This window comes from Cupressus sempervirens, chromosome 9 (assembly GCF_028749045.1).
Source record: "Cupressus sempervirens isolate cs-2001-9-10 chromosome 9, ASM2874904v1, whole genome shotgun sequence".
NCBI lineage: Eukaryota > Viridiplantae > Streptophyta > Pinopsida > Cupressales > Cupressaceae > Cupressus > Cupressus sempervirens.
This window is the reverse complement of record NC_143126.1, coordinates 738,321,364-738,337,400: the sequence shown is the minus strand read 5'-3', so window position 1 is coordinate 738,337,400 and position 16,037 is coordinate 738,321,364. Positions and strand designations below refer to the sequence as shown.

The window sequence follows — 16,037 nt, the reverse complement described above, 5'->3', positions numbered from 1 at the left end:
TGTATTTATCTCATATTGCAAGGGTTTTAGAAATTTGACTCTTGGTATAGCTTCTTGCACGTGTATGGTCTACATCCACTAGGAAATAAACATAATCATAATGTTTTTCTGCTAGGGATACATGGATCCTCAATTTCTATTTCATAAATTTCTTGAAATCCTCAAAGTAGCTAGTCATGATTGACTCAAAATTATCTCCTAGCTTGTGCAATTTTCCTATTGTTCTTCCAAGAAACTATGCCAAAGGTGGGGAAGGTGTTTTTCACATAAAAGAATATGAAGTAAAGAACCAAATTTTCATGATTCACTTTTTTCTTTCCTAATGGCCTCCATGTTCTTTGATAGTTATTGTAGTTGAAACTCGACAAGGTCATAGGAATGGTCCCTCTTTACTATATTGTAACCAAAATCAATAGCCATAAATTATACATTATTCAGTCAGCTAGACTAAAAAAACTTCTAAGAAATCACTCTCACTACAAAGGCAATTAGGGGATCTAAAATTGTGTCAATAGATATCCCTCTTTTGTTCCACATGACACTTGTATTATTTTCAGTAGTTTCCTCTGCATCGCTTCACAAGCTCTTAGGTCGATCAAGGGTAGGGTACCCTAATACTTAGTCTATGAACCTCTTAGTGAGCTCAATTGGTCCACCTTCCATCCAAATATAGTTTTCATGTATGCAGTTTAGAGTAATTCTAATACATTCTTTCTTTAACATTCAAGAAAAATCTAGGACATGGTTTAACCCTTTTCATTCAATGATTTTATATTGTTCCTACAAGACTCCATTATCAAAAAAAAATTTGTAGATATCTATTATCTCCATATCTCCTACTTCTCTAATATTTCCCATATAACAACATCTAATATCTTGGATCATCAATACATCTAGTGGTATCATCAATAATGCACCAAATAGGTTTTATTTATATGTTATCTTAGGTATAGCTTAGTAAGGGTGGTGTCTAACATCATTACTTATCAATTAAACATTGAAAATTTCTTTCCCCACTTTCCTAACTTTTGCAAAAGAGCTAGATGCCATTTCAAATATCTAGGGTTTGATAAAATTCAAATGATAAAACTCAGCAATGATTAAATACCTTTCTAATGTGATGAATTGTCAAGTTGCAACTGAATCTAGTTCAAAAATACTCAAAAATTCTTTCTCAATTCACCTTCATGCTCTTCATGTACCTTATAAAATCTAGTAAGTGAAAATGAGTCAAAAATTGACTATATAACCCTTGATAATTGGCAATAAATACTCAGTTCTTGCATAGCTATAAGATCAACTATCATAGGATTTTTAATTAACTCAGCTAGAACAATATTTCCAATATCCTCAGCAATAACTATATTATCATTCATACTCGATAACAACTATGAAATTTTCCATGCTTAGGAACGATATAGTTAATATCAAAACTATAGATTTCCTCTAGGTTCTTATCATTACATTGGATCTTAATTCATGCAATATATGATCATTTCAGATCTTAAAGTCATGGAACTGATGTACAATATATACTTTAAAATATCGGTTACATACATATCTCTTGATTGCATAGTTGGGGGTGACATGACCACCTCATCTGAGATTGATCTACTACAATCTTCCTTCTTCTTGCATGTCTTGTTCATCTACACCTTTACCTTCTCAACATTGACCTTTTCTTTGCCTTTTTTGGTTTTATTTCTCGGTGCTTGTGACCTAGTTGGATAGTTTCTGTTGACATGACCACTCTCAAGACAACTAAAGCATGTAGTCCCACTCAAATCATCTATTTTAGTTTCCTCTAAACAAATTTCTAATGCAATTCAAAGGAACATGTCCATATTCTTGATAATAGTGACTAATGTGCCTTGTGTTGTAATCCTAATCATAGGATTTTCTATTTTTTTATAACTTTGTCTACTTGTTTAATGTTCACTTAGAATGAGATCTACGTTCATATGTTTTATGTCCATGCTTTTGACAATTGTGATAGTATCCTTCAAATCTCTGAGTGGTCATGATCTTGGACCTACATTTATGTACCTAATGTCCTTTCTTGTTGCACTTAAGATAGTAACCCTTAAATTTCTTCTTTGGGTTTTGATTTTATTTGTTGCTTCTGCAGACATTTGTTGTATGATGTTAGCTTTCCACAATTATGACAAGTAAGATTGTAGTTCTTAACTTTGTGGCTTATTTTCTCACCACTTTTAGAGGATTCTCCTTCCTTAGTACTAGTTTACCACAATCTGGTAGTATCATTATAAGGTCTCGGAGATTTCATCAATTTCTCAAAGTGTTTGATGGCTTTAGTTGGTATTTTGAATCTTTCAACGAATTCCTTCACTCCTCTTAGCTCATTTTTCAATTGATCATTTTGTAACTTTAGAGTTTTAATCTCAATGTCCTTTACATTCAATTCATGGCTCACAAGAATCAATTGATTCATTGTATCAATTTGCATGTTAGCAAGATTTTACACATCTAAAGTATTCTCTTCCAATCTATTAGTCAGTGTTCTTTTGTCATCTTTAATCATGACTTTGTCTTCTTCATCTTTATTTTTCTATTTAGTCAGCCCACATAGTAATACAAATTGAAATTTTTGTTCTATCTTAAGATTTTTGACCTCCTCCATTATGATATTATTCTTTTCCATCATATCTGCAACTACTAGATAAAATTCACTTGAGTTTTCATTCTCAAAAAACCTAGTGGTGCTTTCTTCTTGGTATTGACTTTCATTATGCTGAATAGCTAGTTGCTTTCTTCTCTTTAATAAATGTATCCATTCATCTCTTGCCTCCTTATGTTGATGTATATAATTATATATTTCATTCTTCTAGTATTCAACAATCTTTCCCAACTTGTAGACTTTCATTTTCAAGATCTTGCCTCCAATGCTTTCAAACTTTCCTTCAAGAGAACAAATTTCTAATACCAATTGTTCAAAAGTATTCACCACATATCCATCTCATAATTTAGAATATAAACTTAAATATCTAACTACACATTTTAATCTATAGTATAAAATAAATGACACATGACACAATAAATTGGTTACCTAGAAACCCTCCAATGAGAAGTTAAAACTAGGGTGGGGATGACACCTAGAAATCTTCAATACTATAGTTGTAAAGTGTTGCATATTATCTCTATATTGACCATTAACTATGATCGACCCTATGGCAATATTGCCTTGCTAAAGGCTTAGAGAGACTATTAGGTCTCTCATTGTTAGAGGATTTCAATACCCTGATATAAGTGTGTCGTGTTAGAGGACTTAAACTTACAATAAAGAAAGCACTCGGTTAATAGATTTACAAAAGTTTGTTAAGACTACTCTATTAGGAAATTTTCTCTACATCACCTATTAAAATTATTCATTGCCATGATCCTTTAGTTAACACACGATTTCTAGATGTTAGATCTTCTCTTTTCTTATAAATCCTTAATCCTTCTAATATGATATATCTCCTTTGTCCAATCTCTTCTTTCCTAGAAATTATCTCTAACTGATTGTGTAGTTTGAACACTCTCATAATCTACATAGCCACCATGAATCCTCTCTGTGCACTTATAATTCATCTTCTTACACACATAGAAACTCTTTAGGGTTTTCTATGTTAAATAAACATAGTTGGAATGGGTTAGGTAGGAATCAACACCTATGGTTGATTTATATTTTCACTTAATTTAGATCATTAATTTGATTGGTTGCATGTACTCTATATGGATTCATAATATACCTTCATACTTATCTTCTAGAATCTTAAATCAATCATTATGTTAGATCAAAAATGGTTTACATAGAAGTTTGTGCCATTACAAACAACTATGTCCAAAATTGTTTACTCAACAACTAAAGGCTCTAATGCTCAACCATTTCTACATTCTCAATGCTATATCTCGGCTTTAGAATAGCTGAGCATACATTGTTTATCTTAGCACCTTAATCCCTCGGCATGTATAGACTACTTGGCTCTTGAGTGACTTGACACATACTATCTACTCACCACATACTGGTGCTCAACACTAACTAGGTATATTGCTCGACATGTATTGTGTGCCAACTAATTATCAGCATGCTTTGATCACTCAACTTGTATTGATTCCCTAGCTTGCTCTCATTAGTTAACTTGCAGTATAATGCTGATAGAAAATGACTAAGTGTTTTATCACTACCTTGTCAAAACCAATCTAAGATTAGCAATAATTTCATTAAAACTTAACCATTTTTCAAAAAGAAAATTCTTATATTGAAGTATATTTTATGTAGAATGATGAGATATAATTCATGTTTAGAAAAAAATTTAAAAAGTTATTAAAATTTTAATTAACCATGCTATTTGAATTTGAGGTAATAATTTGGCATGATAAATATGCTAAAAATACTAAAAGAAATCATATCACTATAAAGTTTACATTTTTAGAATCCAGAAAAAGAGAAGTATAAAATGTTTTTGTTTCATTGAATAATTTATTTTAGAAAGTTCTTCGAAAAAATCATAGTAAGGTAGAAATTTCATGTTCTTGTATCTTACCCAAATTTTTGCTGGCACAAGTGTAAGCTTAGCAGGACCAAGTATATCCCATGTCAAAATGCAATGCAACCCATGGCTTGTGAAATTATAATTTGAAGAAACATGTATGAATTTCAAAATGGTTACCCATTTCTAAAAGCAGGAAAAATGGAATTTTAAATGGGGAAAAAATAAGATTTCAAGTGGTAAAAGAATGAGTTTCTTAATTTTTTTCCGAACGGCTATCCATTTTGAAATAATGGGTACCTATTTTGAAATTGGCACCTATCTTAGAAATAAGGAGTACCCATTTTGAAAAAATTGGGTACCCATTTTTTGAATTTAAGATGAAGCATCCAAGCCTAAACTAGGTACCCATTTTTTAATAAATGGGTACACATTTCTAGTAAAAATGTTTCATTCTCATGAGCTTCTATAGTTTTGGTATTCAACCTTTTGCATTTACCTCTTTGATAAATTCTTTGTCAATATTTGATTCTTCTTTTACAACAACAAAAACTATCTCCTCATCACCACCATCTGCATCATCCTCATTATCATCATCCTCAACTATATAACATGCTTTCTTCCCTTTTATCCATATTATATGTTCTTCCTATTTTCATTCATCTTTTCTTCACTTTTTTCTTTCTTTGGTTTGTTGGGACACCTATGTGCAAAATCATTAATTTTTCTACAATTCAAGCAAAGTTTCATTCTCATGAACTTCTGTAGTTTTGGTATTCAACCTTTTGCATTTACCTCTTTGATAAATTCTTTGTCAATATTTGATTCTTCTTTTAGAACAACAAAAACTATCTCCTCATCACCACCATCTGCATCATCCTCATTATCATCATCCTCATCTATATAACATGCTTTCTTCCCTTCTATCCATAGTATATGTTCTTCCTACTTTCGTTCATCTTTTCTTCACTTTTTTCCTTCTTTGGTTTGTTGGGACACCTATGTGCAAAATCATTAATTTTTCTAAAATTCAAGCATGCAATGGAATCTTTCCTTTTTATATACCTTTCCCTTTGGGAATTTTTTTTTTCGATCAGGGCTTCTACCTTGTTTTCTTCTTATAAAACACCTTCATATTATCCATCATCAAAAAATCTTATTCTTTTGTGTATATCTTCACTTCCTAAAGCTCTAAGTTCAATTTTACTAGTTGGTTGACTATTGTCATAGTTTCTTAACTCAAATATTGTTAGCCTACTAATAAGTGAATTAACAAAAATCTTACTTTTATCAATATTTCTTAGTTATTATATAGATGAAACTCTAATTGGGTATTGGTTAGGTAAATTTCTCAACATCTTACTTACAAATTCACTTTCTTCAATAGTTCTCCCAACTCCTTTTATTACACAAATAATGTCCTTGATTTTTGTTCCATATTGTGCAATACTCTCATTCTCATTCATTTTCATTGCATTCAAATTTCCTTTCATTCATTCCAATTTTGCTTTCAGAATATGCCTATCTCCACCATGTACTTTTAACAATTTATCCTATATTTCTCTAGTTGTCATCAGACCCTAAATATAAAAATTCTCTAAGTTCTTTAAAGCAGTAGCCAATTCCATCATTATTATTTTTTGTAATAGCTTTGTCTCCTTCCTATACATCTTGAGATCTTTTCCCCAAGAAATTATGCTTCTAGTTAAGGATTAAATCTAAGATACCAATTCTAGGTGTAGGATTGATTACTAAGATGGGAATGAGATAGTAATCACCAAACTTAAATATTTCTTCCTTATTGTTTTTTTTAACATAGTTTACCGATAAGACACTTTTATACCTATAGTGTTCTTATCGGTTAAATGAAAAATATAGTTAAAATAGATACTATAAGTGTCCACACAATTATAATGCCAAGATTTATCTTATGGAAACTTGATTGGGGTGAAAACTACTATGTGAGAATGGTGCTCACAAATATATTACTCTTCTATAACATTCTCAATTAGCAGCTGACTTGATTAAGGGTTACAAACAATTTTGAGTGTAACTTGTTATATGATTTTCCCCTAGATCTATTAGGAGCATTACTTCACTAGAAGTAAAATTGCTAAAGTACTTTTTCACTCCAATCTAAGAATGAGACCTTTTTGTCGAAAAAATTATTCAATTGTATGATGTCTTTGATGATACACAAAATGTGAACCCTTTATTGATAAGTCAATGATAGTGAAGCTCACTTGGGGATCGAAGGTAGTTCCCTCTATATGTCAAGCATTCAATTATAACCAAGTTCAAAGGCATTATTGACTGAGCTCAGTTGGTTAATGAAGTGAACTTTTATTGACTGGGTTTAGTTAGATATCAAAGGAAAGTCAACATAAAGTTAGTATTGACTAAGTTGGGTCTGTTAACATTAGAACTCTCATTCTAACTGAGTTGGGTCTATTAATGAAGGGATCCTCTACATTGACCGAGTATTAAATTTTGTATTAACTGACTATCAACATATTTAGTCTAATAATTTTATTGCTTAATACAAGCCAACTTAAGAGATGATAATTATTTGATTAAAATAGTATTCAAATAGACTTGACAAGGTGAAACATATATATGAAAGGTCATGTTAAGGATTGAAGTTTGAAATTGAAGAAGATTAATTAATGAAGTGAATTTGAAGGATATTTGTAGAGGGCTGAGTATCTAAGTAAACTAAGCTACAAAGAACATTATGATCAAGGAGGATCAAGTAATTAAGATAGAAGAAAGATATGAATTAGCAAAGTCAATTGTGTAGACAATCACATCAAGTCATTTTCACTCTTTGATCATTGTAGCAATGAATCAAATCTCCTATTAGAGTGAGCATAATAGCTATTCAATAAATCCTCTAACAAGGTGGCATTTCTAGATTGAAATGTCTAAAGACCTCCAATAAGGCCACTCCTAAGAAGGTGAAATAAATCATCTTACAAGATCACACCTAATAGTGTGTTTTGTAACCTTTAACACTATTCGATCCTAATAGGAATCAATTCATAAGAGTGAAAAATAGTAACTAGTTGCAAATGGTGTTTTTCCCAAATTAAGTTTCAACATTAAATCTTGGTGTCTCTTCTATTTATGTTATTTCCTTTATGTTTCTGCAAGTAAGTTAACAAAGGCTAACCACATTAATATCTTAAGATCTAATTATCTCTATTCTAACCAAGTGACAATAATATATTGAGTGTTAACCAAATTACAATAGAATATTCAGTGTTAACCGAGTTACAATAGAATATTTAGTGTTAACCTATAACACTATTCGATCCTAATAGGAATCAATTCATAAGAGTGAAAAATAGTAACTAGTTGCAAATGGTGTTTTTCCCAAATTAAGTTTCAACATTAAATCTTGGTGTCTCTTCTATTTATGTTATTTCCTTTATGTTTCTGCAAGTAAGTTAACAAAGGCTAACCACATTAATATCTTAAGATCTAATTATCTCTATTCTAACCAAGTGACAATAATATATTGAGTGTTAACCAAATTACAATAGAATATTCAGTGTTAACCGAGTTACAATAGAATATTTAGTGTTAACCAAGTTAGAACAAGATTTTGTTTTATATTGTATTGACATCTTAAAGGGAACTTGGATTTTTTTTTTAGTAACTAATTCACCCTTCTTGTCTCAATTACTCCTTTCCATTTCCAACACTTTTTTCTAGAGGTATTATAATAGACTTTTTTAGGTCACCCTTCCAAGGGATTTAATTGCTATAATGGTACAAAATTAACATAAGTAAAAAGAGATTTTTACCACCTTTCTATATCAAATAAATAAAGCTCTTCAATATAATAACATAGCATTCATTGTTCTCCTATTTCATTTCTTTTCTCTAATAAATCTCATCTGATTCAAGCTTTTATTTTCTTATCTTTATCTCCCTGCATTATATTATCCTTTATGTGATTCACAAACCCTAAATCTAGCTCTTAGAATCACAAAGATATCCCTGAACTCATGTAGAAACTTGTCAAACAATCTTGCATTACTTAACCTAAAAATTTAACTTTCCTTTCTAGCTTCACCAATAAGCCTCTTGTCTCTGATAACCTGATATGATAATTCATCACTTAAAACCATTTCCATTTAGCATTCCAGATGATACTTGATAAGGTGCATCTGTTATTTGGTTCTTGGTTCCTTGTTTCTTTAACCACCTTGCTAAATATATTGTAACAACATGAAATAATATGCTAATTGTTTGACATCAATGACAAATAATCTAAATAGTGAATAATATATTTCATAGCTTTTTTTTATTCCATCAGAAACTTGTGAATTGGTTATGCACAATAGGAATACTATGGTTAAGAGATTTTTCAAATTAAATAATAAGGTAGGATTAATATTTTCTATTTCTAACTTTTTGCAGTTATTCAACATTTTGTTCCTAGGTTAGCTTCATTTGTGACTTCTTTTTAATTTAAAAATAAATATATAATAACTTTATAAAAAGAATGATCCCAACACATATTGGTAAAATCATTATGAGACAACATGAGGAAAATTATCTAAATAGGTTAGTTAATGTCAATGTTGCCCATTAAAGGTCACCTGCATTAGAAAGTTTCTTATAATTTTGGAAGTTTTCTAGGACAAGGAATTTTTGGGAGGGAAGGATTTGTGTATCCCTATAAAAACATATAGATAAAGGTCTCTATTGAGAAAAATATTTAATAACAATAAATAAGAGATAAATAATAGTTTAATATCTAAATTTAAATATTAATACTGAAGTATTATACTCCTCAAAATTATATCACAACTTTCTTTGTAAAAAAACTATATTTCTCAATTGAGTACTAAACTATAAGACAATGGATGATAATTAAAATAGGTAATTAGGTATGATGACAATTAAACATCGATAAATATGTAGGATATAGATGTATGGAATATGTATTATAAATGCTCCTATGTAACACTAGATTTACATTATAACAATGATGTCTACAAGGTTGGTGATGACAAGACAGAGAAGGATAAAGATGCAAACCTTAGAAGGAAAAACAATACTAGAATGATATATTAGTATTATATCAATATTAGCAACTAATATATTATTTAATATCAATAGTGTTTAATATTATTTGAATAATATTAATAAAAATAAACAAGTATTGAAACATTAACAAATAATATTGATTACAAAAAGTAAAACATTTAATATTGATAAAAAAAAATATTTCAATTTTTAAAAATAATAATAATGATTATTAATACCAAGCAGGATGTAAGTCTCTCTACATTAGAAAATTCCACATATATGGGACATGTTGATTGATAAGGTGAATGGTTGGAACATTCAAGGAATATAAGACATTCAGGGGGGGCATTACTGGGGCATAAGAATTCATGCATTGGGGAATGAGTTATAAATATTTAAGGAGATGACATATAAAGGGGTGTTATATGAAGCTCGAGCCAACCCTTTTGATTGTACAGGGATTTTTATATTCCTTTAGAATATTAAACCATAAGATATTTGAAATGATCTACCAAAACATGTAAGCAAGGAGGCCTGATGACATAGCAACATTGGGCATAAACCCCATAAAGGAGGAAAAGATATTGATAAATTGGGCTCTTTTAATTCAAATATGAACTATTGTCACCCAATGGTTTGGCACATTTTATTGAAGGACTATAAATGGTATCGATGTGCTCCTCTTTCAAACTATAAACCCAAGTTTGGATATCATTGGTTGGTCCCCCATTTGCATATGGTCACCATTCTCAACTTGTGTTAGCATTCGAATTCCTCTTAGAAAACTTGGCTTCATCATTTTCGTACTATGTTTTCTGCTAACTACAAAACATAAAACTACTATTTTTTATTGATGTTCTCTTTAATAGAGGTTCCTATTGGGATCTTGAGTCATACATTTGGGAATTCAAGATCCCAAATGCCCTTTTGTAGTTACCCTCATACTTTTGTGCATTATTTTTGGTATTACTATAGAGCTCAACATTTGTGGGGCTGGATATATGATTTTTATAAGCCATTCCAACTTGAAAAATTATCTTGGCACATGGTCTCATGAGGGGATTCTTGCAAGCTTCCTTAGAAGATTTCTCTAGTTTCTCAATGTTAGAGCGGAATCATGTTGCACCAAAAAGTTGATTTGTCAATACTCAAAACCATTTCATTCATAGTATATAGGAGGCAGATAATCTATTGTCATGAATTAAAATGGGAGAGCCCAACATTTTGCCAAAAATCTACCACTTAGCATTACCTGAGGGTCTAAGGATTGGAATCTGTGACCAAGATCTTATACCACTTGTTAGATTGGGGTTGCCATTGTGCTAGAAGATTGATCTATTAGTGCTCGATACAACCATTCAACTTATAGAACATAGGAGGTGGTTAATCCCCTATCAAGAATCCTAAAGTGGATGCAAAATAGTTTTCTAGAAAGCATGCTTTTAGGAGGGAGATTCTTGCCAGAATTTGGAAAGGTACAAACGTTTTAATTGTCAATCATAGTCATGACCATATTCATATTTTTATGTAGAGCGAAGCTTATATTTGTAATAGTGTTATGTTGTATATTCATGTTCAACCAAAAAAAGTGGCTCATGAGGCGATCCAACCTCAGGAGCTCCTTTAGCATTGGGGAAACATCATTTTTACAATGACTCAAGATTCGCTAACCTCTTCTTCTATTGATCACACTCTGTGACAAGGACATCATCACAATCAGAGCTCCTATGTCTACCTGTCATAGACTCCACTGTCCCAGACCTGTTATTACTCCTTTGATGGAGAACGTGATGGGTGATAGCATGACTCTACCTCTCCTTCGTGGCATGGTTCTAATTGGTCCCTTGATGCTGCTCCTAGAACTCTTGGTTTCCTCATTTGACGCTCACCGTTTCACCTTCTACGAGGGAGGAAGAAGAAAAAGATAAAAATGATGGTGATGGGTGGTCTCTTCCAAACCAACCTCCCAACCTTGTTGATTTATGGGGTTTTGATGACCACCATGATCAACCTCTCTCTCCTAGTACTACTCTGGCAGCATAAAAGATTATTTCTATGTTTTTAATTAATAATTAAATGGTTTCTAGTCTAGATGCCAGTAGACTTTCGCAAGACAATCCTATATTCCCAAAATATCACCCATCAAATATTTAATCTCCAATATATTAAACAATTCACTTAAAAACATATTTTAATCATTAAAAAAATAAAAATAAAATCTTTAAAGAACCCTTGATAAGATTTAACATTATTTAACATTTAAAACAACATAACAGTATATATAGAGGACAACTCGAGATTTCTCAACTTTATTCAATCGTACATTCCTTTTCGATCAATGAAGTATCCTCTAACCATGTTAAGTTATAAATCCGCCCGTCATATTTTAAAACTAATATATATTTATTCCTATCTTACTTTTGAAAATTCTACGTGATATCCACCTTAGAATCTGTTCTTTTATACAGCTCAAGCATGACAACGACACAAACCCTAACTAGGTTGTTTAACAAACTTGCTAAATGGTCTGTAGAAACTGACAAGGCCTGCCGGCCACCAAGTTGAAATCAGCCGTATATTCAAAAAATTCTATCCTTTGCTCTATCTATTCGTAGTATTTTTCTCAGCCTAATTGCCAGGTGCTGAAAGTGAATGATGAATGAAAGAGGAAAAAAGAGATTCTTTGGACAAGCGCAGTCTCTAATACGAAAGTGACAAATGCAAATAATTGTACAGCAGCGTGGGCCTAATTGTCGTTTACTTTCTTTTTAGCATATACTGTCCCCCGCAAAAAACCCTTTTTAAGGGTACGATTGGATATTTAACAGGCACTCATTCATGTCTGTGGTGGGTATTGAGGGAAAATGGGAGACCAAAACCTGTATTTGAGGAGTCTTAGGGTTTCTCCTCCTCCTGGCACTGCGCTTAATGGTAGTGCTGGCGAGCAAGGAGAGACGCTGCTGCTGCCTGTAGCAAATGTCAGCAAAATCATGCGTAAAGTCCTCCCTCCAAATGCCAAAGTCTCTAAGGATGCCAAAGATACCATGCAAGAATGTGCTTCCGAGTTCGTAGCCTTTGTTACTGCGGAGGCGTCTCTCAAGTGTCAAAAGCAGAAACGGAAGACCATCAATGGTGAAGATCTGCTATCTGCGATGGCTTCTCTTGGATTCGAACATCATGCCGAGAAGCTCAAAAGTTACCTACTAAAGTACAGAGAAAGCGAGAGCGACAAATTCTCTGTAACAAAACAAGGCTTAGCAGATCAGTCCACTAGTTGTAATGACAAGATAGAAAAGTGGGTTACAAAAGAGGATCTACACCAGTATTATGTCAATGAGCATGGGAGCCTCTTGGTTGGATCAAATAGCCAAAACCCTCCTTTCCTACAGCTCTTAAGGAAGCATGGGACAGGCCCTTCAACAGATCCAACGGGAGGTGGCCGCAGGGGTTAGAAATCCATTATGTTTACAAGTACTATTGTGTGTATTCTTGTGTAGGATTTATGTCTTAGAATCCTTCTAGGAATGACTTAGAGGATAGCGTAGAAGTCTTTGTATGCTAAGTAAGGGTTCTATAGTCTACTTATTGTTACTTTATATGAGAGTTATGTCCTACCTAGTAGGGATCTTGTTGCTATATAGTATTTGTGTGTATCTGCGTTTGAAGTTTGACTGATTGGTTATCCGTGACAGTAAAATCTCTAGTTGTTAATGCCACCCAGTAGTCCCAGGGGCATAGGCGTTCAAAAGTAAAATTTGTTCCTATCATGCATACTCTCTGATGATGCATAGGTTATTGAGTATAACTTCATGTTCTTGTATTAAATCTCTATTTTTTCTACACTATCTTTTAAAAAGAAAAATTAAATTAAATTGACTTGTTTCTTTATTTACATTATCTTGTTATTTCTATACTTTTAAGATTTTTATGAGTGGACTGTTCGTTACTATAACTTCAAATTGATAGTGTAGAACTTAAGGTAAAATATTACTAGTATAAAAAATCTTCTGGGATGTTTCAATACTTCATTTCTACGAGTATCTTCTAGATCTAATGAGTGATAAGTGTAATATTTATTCTAATGAGAGATAGGTTAGTGTCAACCATTACTCATGAAACATGAGTCAATGAGTTTGATTCAAAAAATTACATAGTTGAATCCCAATAGCAATATCCCAGGGTAAGATATTTGAGAAAAACCTATTGACTGGAGTAGTACTGGGATGGGTGACCTCTCGGGAAGTCCCAATGCTTCACCCCTATGAGCATCACCTAGATCCAGTGAGTGCTAAGTGTTCCATTTATTCTCATGAGAGATGGATTCATGTTGAATCACTACTCATGAAACATGGGTCATCGAGTTTGACTCAAAATCACACAGTTAAATCGTGATATTCATATCACAATTTGACTAGCTGTGGAAATTATCTCCTACTTATCAATTGATGAGCTTAAGGGGCTTTCTAATGAATGGTTCATAAGGCACAACACTTGGTGAAGGTTTTGCAAATGGGGTTGCAAGCTTTGGATTTAACTATGGAGGAAACTCTGTAGTTAAGCGCGCTCAGGCTAGAGTAGTACTGGGATGGGTGACCTCCCGGGAAGTCTCGGTGCTTCACCCCTGTGAGCATCACCTAGATCCAATGAGTGCTAAGTGTTCCATTTATTCTCATGAGAGATGGATTCATGTTGAATCACTACTCATGAAACATGGGTCATTGAGTTTGACTCAAAATCACACAGTTAAATCCTGATATTCATATCACAATTTGACTAGCTGTGGAAATTATCTCCTACTTATCAATTGATGAGCTTAAGGGGCTTTCTGATGAATGGTTCGTAAGGCACAACACGTGGTGAAGGTTTTGCAAATGGGGTTGCAAGCTTTGGGTTTAACTATGGAGGAAACTCTGTAGTTAAGTGCGCTCAGGCTGGAGTAGTACTGGGATGGGCGACCTCTCGGGAAGTCTCAGTGCTTCACCCCTGTGAGCATTACCTAGATCCAATGAGTGCTAAGTGTTCCATTTATTCTCATGAGAGATGGATTCATGTTGAATCACTACTCATGAAACATGGGTCATCGAGTTTGACTCAAAATCACAGAGTTAAATCCTGATATTCATATCACACTATTGACCCATGTTTCATGAAAAGTGGTTAATTTGAATCAATTTCATATTATAATGAATTAAACACTTAACAGTCTCAAGAATGTAAGATTTATACTTATACCTTTGGATGGATAAACATAGACTACTATAAAATGTACACTTCGTTTTCTTTTCCTTAACTAGATGAAGCTGGAAAAATGGAACATAGACTTTATAGTGTCCATAGATTAATTAATAAAACATTTTAAAATCATAATTGATATTGAAAATTTAGCTAATTTAAAATACACTATTGAATGTTTTATTCAATTTATGGCTAAATTTCTTTGCGAGAATATTATCAACAGATTTGGCTACCCATAGAACGAGTGCTAGAAGAGCTACCTTGAAAATTAGCAGCAAATAAAAGGCTAAGACAAAGGAGCGGCCGGGATTATAATTTTTTCTCATATGAATTACCAAGCTAAAGATGCGTGATGATTCAATTAGTTAATAGAAATCGAATTCAAAGACAGGAGAAATACAATCATTTCAATTGTAACTACGTGTATTTTGAATAACCTACGGCTAAGTGGTTGACTATTAGCAATGTAATTTCAAGATGAGCACATTAGTGTAAAAAATCTAAGTTTCAAATAAAATAAGCATACCATTCCACAATCAAACTTAAGACAATAGTTTTTTATGTAGTCGTGACATGTAATGGATTTCTCTCTAGCAATTTTAAGCGAGGTGATTAGGAACATTGTATTTTTAACGAACTCATGGAATACCTTTTAAAATCAACTAACAATGTAATTTTAATGAAATGTGAAATGACTATATTCACATTCCATACTTGCTTAAAAATAATGGAGATTAAAAATGCAATCAAATGTTAACATTTTGGATGTAACATCCATCATAGTATTGTTTTTTTTTTCAAAAATTATAACTTTTTCTTCAATTCTTAGAATGCTTTGAATCTTGGTTTACAATTCTTTCTTCAATGTAGTAGAGTTATAAAAGTGCCTTGAAATATTATTTTTGTACTAAGCATAAGGAGTTTACGAAAACAACAAAGACTACCGAGAGTCAAGGTATCAGAGGACATGCCTCACAAAACAAAAAAACCAAAAATTACATACAACTAGAGCATAACAAAACATGACTAAATCAGAAATAGCAACTATTGTAGCACAACTTCAGAGGTGTCCACCCACATAGTCCAACCCATAGCACCTTCCATCTAGACCAAGTTCTTCTGATCCTAAATATAATTCACTCCACTAATGGAATGTATAACCACTATAAAATTATAGCAACTACACAAATAATAGAAGACAAAAAAAAGTTTCAAAGAGTTCAAATTATTGTTCAAAAAAAATTATTTCTTAAATAATAGTTTTTA

General features: G+C 32.2%; 1 pseudogene; it reads left to right on the top strand.

Moving 5' to 3' along the window:
• The first annotated feature begins 12,400 nt into the window (after positions 1–12,400).
• Positions 12,401–12,988, top strand: LOC149540836 (transcriptional activator hap3 pseudogene; annotated as a pseudogene).
• The last annotated feature ends 3,049 nt before the right edge of the window (positions 12,989–16,037 follow it).